Source organism: Rhinoderma darwinii, chromosome 1 (assembly GCF_050947455.1).
Source record: "Rhinoderma darwinii isolate aRhiDar2 chromosome 1, aRhiDar2.hap1, whole genome shotgun sequence".
Classification (NCBI taxonomy): domain Eukaryota; kingdom Metazoa; phylum Chordata; class Amphibia; order Anura; family Rhinodermatidae; genus Rhinoderma; species Rhinoderma darwinii.
The window spans coordinates 108,070,491-108,083,583 of record NC_134687.1 but is presented as its reverse complement, the minus strand read 5'-3'; the positions used below and the strand labels follow the sequence as shown (position 1 = coordinate 108,083,583).

General features: G+C 41.8%; 1 protein-coding gene across 1 annotated transcript in view; it reads left to right on the top strand.

Annotated features, from left to right (window-relative positions):
* The window catches only part of ANXA10 (annexin A10), a 129,829-nt gene that overhangs the window by 59,796 nt on the left and 56,940 nt on the right, over positions 1-13,093 (top strand). The window lies entirely within an intron of this gene.

Genomic DNA, 13,093 nt, shown 5'->3' with positions numbered 1-13,093 from the left:
AGTAACCAGATTGGAATAAATAGAAGATATCTTACGCCTAGATCTAGGGAGCCAACAAAGCCGTTCAAAGGTAGTCAAGGTACTGACATCTTCCATCTTGGATTTCCAGGCTAATAAGAAATGGCGTATCTGCATATATCTCAAATGTTCCGATGGAGTCAACAAATGTGAGTCTTTAAAGTAATCCAAAATTCTAATGTCCCCCCCCCCCCAATAAAGAAATCCTTAATCCTGTAGAATCCTTTGTTAAACCACCATCGAAATTCTGAACTGCGCAGTCCCGGAGGAAAAGAAGGATTACAAGCAATAGTCATAACAGGATTATGAGGAGATTTAATATGAAGCTTCTTTTTAAGAGAATCCCACAAATGTAGCATCTGAGAAAGCACAGGGGAGAGGACCGGAGGCCTATCCGAGGACTCCATCCACAATAGAGTTTCCAACGGGAAATGAGAACATTCGGTCATTTCTATATGTGTCCATTGTGGGCAATAGGGCCGTACATAAATATCCGTAAACTGAGCCAATCTAGCCGCATGGTAGTAATGCCGAATATTAGGAACTCCCAATCCTCCCAGTAATTTTGGAGTGAACAAAAGTTGTCCTCTGTATCCTCGGGCGTTTAGTGCCCCATATGAAAGACATAATAAGTGTTTGAATCATTTTAAGTAATTTCTGTGGGACCACAATAGGGATCGTGCAAAAGAAATAAAGGAGTCTGGCAAAATCGTCATTTTAATTGAAGCAATATGACCAAACCAGGAGAGATGAAGGGGAGACCACCTAGTAAGGTCCGCAGCTATTTGTTTAAAAAGTGGAGGGAAATTTTCATTATACAGGGATGCTATAGTGGGTGTTAATTTCATACCTAAATATGTCAATCTACGAGCATCCCAGTGAAAATCATAATTGAGTTGGAGAAGCTTAATTACCCTATCCGGCAATGTAAGATTCATTGCCACAGATTTGGTATGATTAACCCTAAGGCCAGAGAGCGCACCAAACTTATCAAGGACATGGAAAAGATTCGGCAAAGAAGTAAGGGGAGCCAACACAAATAAAAGGATATCATCCGCAAATAGTGCACATTTATATTCAACTCCCCCCACCTCCACCCCCTTAATGTCGGATGGTGATAGAGGGCATCCCTGACGCGTTCCTCTGTGTATAGGAAAAGCTCCTGACAAATATTCTCTAGAATAGAGTTTTGCCGCAGGTAAGCGATATAAGATATTAAGAATAGACAAAAAGTTGGAACCGAATCCCATCTTACTAAGGACAAAGAACAAATATTCCCAGGATAAAGAGTCAAAGGCCTTCTGAAGATCAAGGCTTAAAAGCATACATTGACGTCCAGAAGTACCATCCCATCCCGAGCGGAGTGCCGAGATAATACCCACATCTCGTCTCGTCTAATCCTCCGCCTGGCGAAATGGGATAAAACCCGTTTGATCTTTGTGAATATAGGATGGGAGAAAGGAATTCAGTCTGACCGCCAAAATTTTAGTCATAATCTTAATAACTACATCTAGTGTAATGATGGGGGTGGGGAAACAGACAAGTGAGCCCTAATCTACCCGCCACTCAGTCCCTGCCTACTTGCAACAACCCGCCCTAGGCGACGGGGTACAACTGGGCGACGGTCCCTACGCTCAATAAGTGCACGACAGACAAACAGACAAGGGTACACAGAAGCTAAGGGAAATGGGGCAGTTGCCCACGGCAACACCATGAGCAACAAGAGTAGTGAACGAGCCGAGTCAAACCAGGAGTGTACGAGGTACCAAACGCAGAGCAGGAGAGTAGTGAACAAGCCGAGTCAAAACAGGAGAGTACGAGGTACCAAACGCAGAGCAGGAGAGTAGTCAGTAAGCCAGGGTCAGTATGAAGCAGGGACAAATAGTTCAAGAAGCTGCAGCAGGGCCAGGAAACCAAACGAGAAGAATCACAAGCAAGGAGGAACAGGAAAGGCAGGTATAAATAGACAGAGGGCGGGAGCTAGCTCCGTCTGGCCAGGCTGCGATAGGCTCTCCCACTCCTAAGCCTGCCATCCTGAGTGGTGGAAGATGGAGTCAGTCTCACAGACATAGAAGCAGATGCAGACTGATTACCTATGGGCGTTGACACAGAAGCTGTGCCTGGCAGATCCTTTACATCTAGAAGGGAAATCGGATGATCATTGGAATGGTTGGTATGATCCTTATGAGGTTTAGGAAGATGTATGGAAGCCAAATTTGAAAAGGGAGGCAAGCTATTTCCCCCCCGATATGCATTGAACAACTCAACTGAATGTGGTACCAGAACATCTCGAAATTGTTTATAATAGCCTGAATAGAAACCATTAGGTCCCTGGGCTTTGTGAGCCTTCAGATATTTAACAACATCTAACACTTCGTCCAAATTAAATTCAGCATCAAGCACCTCTCTATCCATTTGGGAAAGCTTAGCAGGGATAGCAGTCTCCATAAGGGCTTCAGCGTTATTAACATCAAACCTAGATGGTGCCGAATACAATGCTGTATAAAAATCGTAAAAGGCTTTCAAAACCATTGTGGGGTTCTGCGAAAGAGTTCCATCAGCTAAGCGCAATTTTGGAGGTGTCGAGTCAACCAACCTAGGCGTGAGACGTCTGGCAAGTAAAGTCCCCGGTTTATCTCCCTGAGAAAAAAAACTTATGCTGAGACCACCTAAGACTTTTTCCGCCCAGCTAATCAGACACAAATTCAATTCAGTCCGTGCCTCCGCAAGTTGAGTTTTTGTGATTCCCGATGGGTCCATTTTAAATAGACTGGACAAATCTGCGAACATTTTTCCTTTGAAGCTAATAACTCTTTAGAACGTTTCTTATTTTGCGAGGCTATCTGAAGGATTTTACCCCTAATCACAGCTTTATGAGCTGCCCAACTGGATATTACCGAAGTGTCCTGGGCTTTATTAAGTAAGAAATACGTTTCCAATTCCTCTTGAATTTCTTTGACTATCTCCTGATCCAAAAGTAAGGACTCATTCAATCTCCAAGATGAGATAGGAGGTCTACCACAAAAATCAGACAAACTAACCACAATCGGATCATGATCAGACCAGGGGGTAGCCAAAATTCTAGCATCAGTGACCTTCGGAAGCAAACTAATAGAAAGCAAAACATGATCAATGCGAGTATGGATATTATGAGCCGAGGAAAAAAAGGTATAATCCCTTGCGGTAGGATTTAAATCCTGCCATATATCTATAACATCAATGGAGTGAAAGAAGCGCGCTACCTGTAGGCTAGTTGGAGTAGGAGGGATGTATCGTACCCGAGATGCATGTGATTTATCCATAGAAGCATCCAAAGCAATATTAGAGTCACCCCGCTATAATTATCGGACCCTCTATCAATGGTTGAAGCTTATGCCACATTCGTTGGAAAAAAGAAGGCTGATTAGAATTCGGAGCATAGTAGGTAATATGCAACATAACTGTGACCAAGATGTACCTGCCATGTGGATCAGATATCGTCTTATGAGGTGTGAATGGAACAGACCGAGCCATCCATATGCCAACATCCCTGTGCTTAGTAGAGGTGCTAGCCAAGAAGTACTGTGAGTAATGTCTATGAAAGTACGATGGAACAGAAGGAGGTAGAGAAATGTGTTTTGTGCAAGAAAAGTATATCAATATGAGTAGGCTTATAATACAGAAAGGCTTTACGACGTTTGATCAGAGAATTAAGTCCCTGCACATTATGAGTAAGTAAGCAGTAAGCCTTAGTTGACACAGTGGTTGCCATCATAGAACCTGAGATAAAACCATGTGCTAATTAGTATCTTTCCATAGAGAAGAAGTACAAGAATAGGGAAAAAGGGGAGGAAAAGAGAGTGAAAAAAACAAATACAGAACAGACATAAAAGACATCTAGTACTGGACATAGTCTACCGACTAGACAGTCAAGAAGGACTGTGAAAGGGGGGCAGCAGACCTTCGAGAAGGCAAAGCTTATTATTAAGTACAAATAAACACATGTGGACCGTGTAAACATACAATCCCTAAATATGCTTAGGAGGTCGTAACCCACAACAAACCCATCGATGGCTAGGGTGCTAATCCCAACTTCTACCTTGCAGTTAACCCCATAAACAACTCCAGGTGATATCGAAGACCTGAGGTACTAGCTAATGTAAACATGTAAAATGCGATCACACACTGGAATCAAACATCACATCATGTACATGGCATATATATATCCATAGTGCCATGACCTCTGGAGAACGAGTTCCATCGATGCAGCACCCAATCCGATAATCAAGGTCCGAGATCCCAGGTGGAAATCCTCAAAGTGAGTTATGCCCATGGTACAATGTCCCCTAGAGACCAGAGAACTGCAAAAGTCATTAGTCTTAGAAACCTGAAATCAAAACCGACCCTTCAAGATGTTATAATCCAAGAAGTAGGTCCCATCATCAGTCATCCAAACATCAAGGAGGATTAGACTGTTAGCAACGAGAGTTGATTCGCTGTTCACGAGGTGCAGTGTCACGACCTTCCTGAGTGCGCCATATCGGAGACAACGGAGGAGCTGGCAATGACGAGTTAGATGGGTTGGAAGTTTCTGGCATCGGGAGGATCTTCTCCTTCCTGCAGTGTTGAAAAAACATATTGTCGGTTATTATGCATAAAGAGGAGGCGAAATGGGAAGGCCCACCTGTACGTAATAGCGTAGTGTTTGAGGGTCTTCAGAATAGGACGTAACATTCTTCGTTTTTGTATGGTTTGTGAAGCCAAATCTGCGAAAATCTGTATAGCAGTGTTACAGAGTGTGATCACAGGAAGTTTCCGTGCCATTTCCATCACGTTCTCCTTAACAGAGTAATAGGGGGGTTGCACTATAATATCTCTAGGACGTCCATCCCGCCTCATGGCCGTCAATGCTCTGTGAGCTCTGTCGATTTCCATATGAGATTCCGATAAATCGGTTATCAAGGTGGTGAGCAACCGACGAACCACTTTCGATACATCCGTATGAGATTCAGGGACCCCCCTGATCCTGAAGTTGTAGCATCGAGACCTATTTTCCAAGTCCTCAATTCTAGTAGTCGCCACATCCAACTGACTTTGCAGATCCTCAATAAATCTAGTATTCTGATTAACCCTTGTCATCGTGGAAATCAATTTTGTTTCTATGGCCTCCATATGAGCACCCACCTTATGGAGATCAAGGCGGAATGCAGCTATTTTAGAGCAGATCTCCCCCATCTGAGCTTGCATGGCTCTAGAGATGTAGGAGAATATGGCGTCCTCAGAAAGGGCGGAAGTAATACAGACGGGAGAGGGTACTGTACCTCATGTGAGGACGATGATTGCTATGCACCCAAGTCCGGAATCAGGACCTCAGCCATCAAACCCTCCGGTATAGGTGACGATGGCAGACTCCGTTGCTTCCTAAGAAGTACAGAAAAATCCTGCGAAAGTGCAGATAAAACGGGCTGTGTCTGCGACTCCGGCTGCTGCGGTCCCATAGCCGGCAGGTTTGGCGCCATAGCAAGCATGTTGGCCACGGATCTATGTGCCTGGGTTTGCTAACCCCGTCTGCCGCTCCCTCTGGCCATAGGTGAGTGCCCGAGCATTCGGTCAGCTCCTCCAGCCGTCTGTTGGGTCCAAGTATGTCTGATAGCTAGATTATAAGCTGAATTGCCCTCTCAAGGTGCGGAGCTTGGCTAGAAGACGTCTGCCATGTTCAGCTGCGCGAATGCCCCCCCACCCCTCCAGAATTTTATTTTTTTTGTAACACAGAAGGTTTTACAAGAGAAACACAACTCAAGATTTATTGCCCAGATTCTGCAGTTTTTATCAAGAAATATCCCACATGTGGCCCTAGTGTGCTTATGGACTGAAACACAGGCCTCGGAGCACCTAGTGAATTTTGGGGCCTCCTTTTTATGAGAATATACACCGCATTCCAAATTATTATGCAAATGTTATTTTTCGCTGATTTTCCTAAATAGTAGATGCAAAGGACAGTCAGTATAATCTTCAAGCCATCATCCGTTGGAGTATAATGCGAATTTTATTGAACAAATCTCCTAATGATAACAGTAAAAAACTCAAAATGCACTGTTTCAAATTATTATGCACAACATAGATCAAAATATTTTAAAGGTTGTAAAGAGAACTAAAATGGTAATTTGTTGAATTTGCAGCATCAGGAGGTCATATTTATAGAAATCAAAAGCTCTTTCGATCAAAAAAAATGTAACAGGCCAAGTTACATGTTAACATAGGACCCCTTCTTTGATATCACCTTCACAATTCTTGCATCCATTGAATTTGTGAGTATTTGGACAGTTTCTGCTTGAATATCTTTGCAGGAGGTCAGAATTGCCTCCCAGAGCTTCTGTTTTGATGTGAACTGCCTCCCACCCTCATAGATATGCTGCTTGAGGATGCTCCAAAGGTTCTCAAAAGGGTTGAGGTCAGGGGAACATGGGGGCCACACCATGAGTTTCTCTCCTTTTATGCCCATAGCAGCCAATGACACAGAGGTATTCTTTGCAGCATGAGATGGTGTATTGTCATGCATGAAGATAATTTTGCTACGGAAGGCACGGTTCTTTTTTTTGTACCATGGAAGAAAGTGGTCAGTCATAAACTCTACGTACTTTGCAGAGGTCATTTTCATACCGTCAGGGACCCTAAAGGGGCCTACCAGCTCTCTCCCCATGATTCCAGCCCAAAACATGACTCCGCCACCTCCTTGCTGACGTTGCAGCCTTGTTGGGACATGGTGGTCATTCACCAACCATCCACTACTCCATCCATCTGGACCATCCAGGGTTGCACGGCACTCATCAGTAAACAACACGGTTTGAAAATTAGTCTTCATGTATTTCTGAGCCCACTGCAACCGTTTCTGCTTGTGAGCATTGTTTAGGGGTGGCCGAATAATAGCTTTATGCACACTTGCAAACCTCTGGAGGATCCTACACCTTGAGGTTCGCGGGACTCCAGAGGCACCAGCGGCTTCAAATACCTGTTTGCTGCTTTGCAATGGCATTTTAGCAGCTGCTCTGCTAATCCTATTAATTTGTCTGGCAGAAACCTTCCTCATTATGCCTTTATCTGAATGAACCCGTCTGTGCTCTGAATCAGCCACAAATCTTTTCACAGTACGATGATCACGCTTAAGTTTTCTTGAAATATCCAATGTTTTCATACCTTGTCCAAGGTATTGCACTATTTCACGCTTTTCAGCAGCAGAGAGATCATTTTTCTTTCCCATATTGCTTGAAACCTGTGGGCTGCTTAATAATGTGGAACGTCCTTCTTAAGTAGTTTTCCTTTGATTGGGCACACATGGCAAACTAATTATCACAGGTGTCTGAGATTGATTACAATGATCCAAAGAGCCATAAGACACAATACCATCCATGAGTTTAATTGAAAAACGAATAATTAAATGTTTATGACACTTAAATCCAATGTGCATAATAATTTGGAACACGGTGTAAATAATAATAAAAAAATCCTTTTTCTTCAATAAGACGTAGATTTAGCTCAAAACTTTTCACTTTCTCAACAAATAAAGGAAAAAAAGAACCCCAACTTTTCTAAAGCTACTTCTCTAGAGTACGGAAATACCCCATATGTGGTCCTAAACTGCTGTTTGGGCACACGGCAAGGATCAGAAGTGAAGGAGCGCCATTTGGCTTTTGGAGTACAGATTTTGCTGGATTGATTTCACGGCACCATGTCGCTTTTGCAAAGCCCCTAAGGTACCGGTACAAGGGAAACTATCCAAAAGCGACTCCATTCACGAAACTACACCACATGAAGAATTAATCTAGGGGTGTAGTGAGCATTTTGACCCCCACAGGTGTTTCATATACTTTATTAGAATTGGGCAGTGAAAATAATAAAACTACCTTTTCTTCAATAAGACGTATCTTTAGCTAAAAAAATGTAATTTTCTCTACAAATAAAAGGAAAAAAAGAACCACAAGATTTGTAAAGCAATTTCTCCTGAGTACGGCAATACACAATTTGTGGTTATAAACTTCTGTTTGGGCACACGACGGGGCTCAGAAGAGAAGGAGCGCCATTTGGCTTTTGAAGTGCAGATTTTGCTGGATTGGTTTCTGGGCGCTATGTCGCATTTGCAAAGCCCCTGTGGGACCAAAAACAGTGGAAACCCCCCAGAACTGACCCCATTTTGGAAACTACACCCTCAAGGTATTCACCTAGGGGTGTAGTGAGCATGTTAACCCCACATGTGTTTTACAGAAATTTGTGTGCACTCGATGTTACAGAGTGAAAATGGGATTTTTTTGAATAAAAATGCCAATATGTGGTGCCCAGCTTGTGCCACCATAACAAGACCGCTCTCTAATTATTATGCTGTGTTTCCCGGTTTTAGAAACACCCTACATGTGGCCCTTATCTTTTGCCTGGACATTCGACCAGGCTCAGGAGTACAATGCCAAGTTGAGGCCTAATTTGGCGATTTAAGAAGTATTGATTCACAATTGCAGGGCTCTGATGTGAAATAATAAAAGGAAGCCCTGAGAAGTGAACCCATTTTGGAAACTACACCCCTCAAGGCATTTATTAAGTGGTGTAAATCAAATTTTTAAATGTTCCCCTCGGGCATGCACAACTGAATATTTTTTTTTCCTGACTTATTGGAGCATTAACCAATTTATTTTTTCATAGACGTAGTGGCATGGGCGCTATTTTTTTTTGTGGGACGCACTGTAGTAATTATTGGTACCATTTTGGGGTACATGCGACTTTTTGATCACTTTTTATCCTATTTTTGGGAGGCAAGGTGACCAAAAACCAGCAATTCTGGCATAGTTTTCCCGGGGTTTTTTTTAACGCCGTTTACTATGCTTTATAAATTACATGTTAAGTCTATTCTGCGGGTCAGTACGATTCCAGCGATACCAAATTTATAGCACTTTTTTTATGTTTTACAACTTTTTGCACAATAAAATTACTTTTGTAAAAAGAATGTATTTTTTTCTGTGACCATGTTGTAAGAACCATAACTATTAAAATTTGATGGAACGGTATGAGGGCTTATTTTTTGCGAGACAAGCTATAATTTTTATAGGTGCCATTTTTGGATACATGCGACTTTTTGATCACTTTTTATTTAAATTATGTAGGGCAAAGCGTCCAAAAAACAGCAATTCTGGCATAGTTTTTTTAGTTTTTTTATACAGCGTTCACCATGCGTTTTAAATTACATGTTGACTTTATTCTGTGGGTCAGTACGATTCCGGCGATACCAAATTTATAGCACTTTTTTGTGTTTGACAACTTTTTGCACAATAAAGTTACTTTTGTAAAACTAATGTATTTTTTATTCCAATGATTATTATTCAAAATTTTTGTAGGGCAAAGTGACTAAAAAACCGAAAATACGGGCTTTGTCTTTTATGGCTTTTTTTAGGTCGTTCACCATGTGGAATAAATAACATAATATTTTTATAGTTCAGGCTGTTACGGATGCGGCAATACCAAATATGTATGGTTTATTTTATTTTTTTCAATAATAAAAGGACTTGATAAGGGAAAAAGGGCAATTGTGTTTTATTTTATTACTTGAAACTTTTATTATATTTTTTATAAATTATTTTTTCACTATTTTTACACTTTTCTTTAGTGCCTTTATGGAACTTGAAGGTCCAAATGTCAGATTATTTTTCTAATACATTGCACTACCTATGTAGTGCAATGTATTAGATCTGTCAGTCATTCACTGACAGCAAGCCGATTATGGGGCCTAATTGGCTTCCATAATGGCAGAGCAGGAGGGCATTGTTAGGCCTCCTGTTGCCATAGCAGCAGTCGGCAACCATGCTATAGCATGGCAGGCCTGCCGATCTGCTACCAACCACAAAGATGCAGCGATCGCTTTCGATCGCTGCATCTAAGGGGTTAATGGCAGGAATCTGAGCTAGCTCCGGTTCCAGCTATTACAGGTGGATGTCAGCTGTAACATACAGCTGACATCCACCGCTGATGAAGTCGGCTCAGCTCCTGTGCCGGCGCCATCTTGCCTGGGGCTACGGAAGCCTTTTAGGCCCCACCTCCAGTCGGGCCTGAAAGTCTTCCATACTAGGCATACCGGGAGGCCAGTGTTAGCCTTTGCAGCCACCGGCATCCTGGAAATTTCATTGCTGTGGTGCCGATGAGCTGCAAACACCTTAAATGCAATGATCTCTTTTGACCGCTGCATTTAAGGGGTTAATGGTGGGGATCGGTGCAAACTTTGGTCCTCGCCATTACCCCAGGATGTCAGCTATAAAATGCAGCCGACACCCGGGGATGGTGGCATCGACTCAGCTTCTGAGCCGATGTCCACCATTTGTCTTATGGATATGGCAAAATGCGGGAAGCACTGGCTTTCCATGACGTATCCATACGACAAATATTAAACTGTTAAATTGATGGAAAAATAAAATGGTTATGGCTCTCAGAACATGGCGAAACAAAACATTTTTTTTTAGCAAATATTTATTTATTTTTTTAAAGTGGTAAATCATAAATCAAAACATATAAATTTGGTATCGCCGTAGTCGTATCAACCTGCAGAATAAGGTGTACATGCACAGGTTTTACCGCCTGATAGACATCGTAAAAACAAAACCCCCCAAAACACGGCATAATCGCTGTTTTTTGCCCATATCACCCCACAAATAATTTATTTTCAGCTTCCCAGTACATTATGCAGTACAATAAATGGTGCCATGAAAAACAATATCTTGTCCCGCAAAAAACAAGCCCTCATTTGGCTATGTTGACAAAGAAATAAAAAAGTTATGGCTTTTGAAAAGCAGGGAGGAAAAAACTAAAATGAAAAAAGTTAAATTGGCCGTGTCCTTAAGGGGTTAACCAGTTCAACTTACAGTTAGGTCCAGAATTATTTGGACAGTGACACAAGTTTTGGCATTTTAGCTGTTTACTAAAACATATTGAATGTACAGTTATATAGTCAATATGGGCTTAAAGTGCAGACTCTCAGCTTTAATTTGAGGGTATTCACATCCTAATTTGAGGAAGGGTTTAGGAATTACAGCTCTTTAATATGTAGCTGCTTCTATTTCAAGGGACCAACGGTAATTGGACAATTATCTCGAAAGCTATTTAATGGACTGCATGGGCTCTTCCCTCGTTAATCCATCATCAATTAAGCAGGTAAAAGATCTGGAGTTGATTCCAGGTGTGGCATTTGCATTTGGAAGCTGTTGCTGTGAACCCAAAACATGAGGTCAAAGGAGCTCTCAATGCAAGTGAAACAGACCATTGTTAGGCTGAAAAAATGAAGAAATCCATCAGAGAGATAGCACAAATGTTAGGAGTGGCCAAATCAACAGTTTGGTACATTCTTGAAAAAAAAAAAGGCCGCAAAAGCAACCCAGAATTTTTTTAAGGCAAAGATGTGGAATATTCTGCAATGGCCAAGTCAATCACCACATCTCAACCCGATCGAGCTGAATTTCACTTGCTTAAGACAAAACTTAAGGCAGAAAGACCCACCATCCAGCAACAAGTGAAGACAGCTGCAGTAAAGGCCTGGCAAAGCATCACAAAGGAGGAAACCCAGCGTTTGGTGAAGTCCATGGGTTCCAGACTTCAGGCAGCCATTGCCTGCAAAGGATTCTCTACAAAGTATAAAAAAAAAAACATTTTATTTATGGTAAGGTCAATTTGTCCAATTACTTTTGAGCCCCTGAAATGAAGAGGCTGTGTAGAAAAATGGTTGCAATTCCTAAACGTTTCACAGGATATTTTTGTTCAACCCTTGAACTAAACCTGAAAGTCTACACTTCAATTGCATCTCAGTTGTTTCATTTCAAATCCAATGTGGTTGGATGCAGAGCCCAAATCATGAAGATTGTGTCACTGTCCAAATAATTCTGGACCGAACTGTATATAACAGGTCCTCTTAAAGGATTCGTGTTGTGAACTGAATCTAAAAAATGTGTTTGTGTTCATCAGGTCATTTTATGACAACCTGTGTCTGCAGTTTATTGACAAAATATCTATAATCGTGCTAAAGGAACGGCAGAGCAGACACTGGTCATTTTAAATTTACTATGCAGGAATATTTTTTGAGTACTCGCAAATGGAGTGTAATTATGATAATAATATTGTACTATGTAACTGATATCTACGTAAATCTTTAACGCAGGTAGCACTTTATAGATTGTCTTTATATTTAACTGTCAACATTCATGTTAAAACAAATTATAGCTGGTTTTACACAAATGTAATTTTAAGTGCAATGTAACTCTAGCTGTGCATGGACTGACAATTAAATACACATTACAGGAGGTGTAAAAGCTATAGATGGACACATAAGGGCACACAGCAATCATAAAGCATATCTTCTCTGTGTGATATAGCCCTTACTATAGAAAACCTGGGGAATAGATTACCTCCATAGAAATCATTTGGAAATGTTATAATTCGGCTACTAGAAGGTTTAAAAGCTGACTGTAGAAAAAAATATATATTTTGTATTGACAGACAGACAAACTGACAGACACAAAGGAAAGCAGAACTTCAAGAGAACAATTGTCCATGGGTGCCAGTGAATGTGACCTTGATCCAGAATATCTCATCCTGTTGCCACTGTTATTCTCACAGTGTGTATTGCTGCCTATTGATCCCTGGTGACTAAGGACGCATATCGCTGCCTCCCTGCAATCGCCCCTTGCCTGGGACTTCAGTCCTGACGTTGGCAGGCTGGGATTGCTTGGCCGGGCGCCGCATCACCGCTGGGTAGAAGGGATATTAGCTATTTATGTCCGGCGTTCGTCCGGCTCGTGTGCGACCAACTGACTAGTGTCGTGCATGAGCCGAGTGAATGTCAGAACAAGCAAAAGGTGCTCACCGGCCATTAGGTGTTCTACTACAATAATATTTGTGACCCCTAATGATGCACCCTGTAAACTGAGGGTGCAGAAACGCGTTGGGACGCAACTTTTACTGGCATGTGTGACTAGGATTCTATATAATAATCAATAAGAAGGGGGAGCAACACGTTGGCTTCTGTGGTGCACATATGTGTGTGATACCTGCTCTGCACCCCCTCTCTGGTCACTCT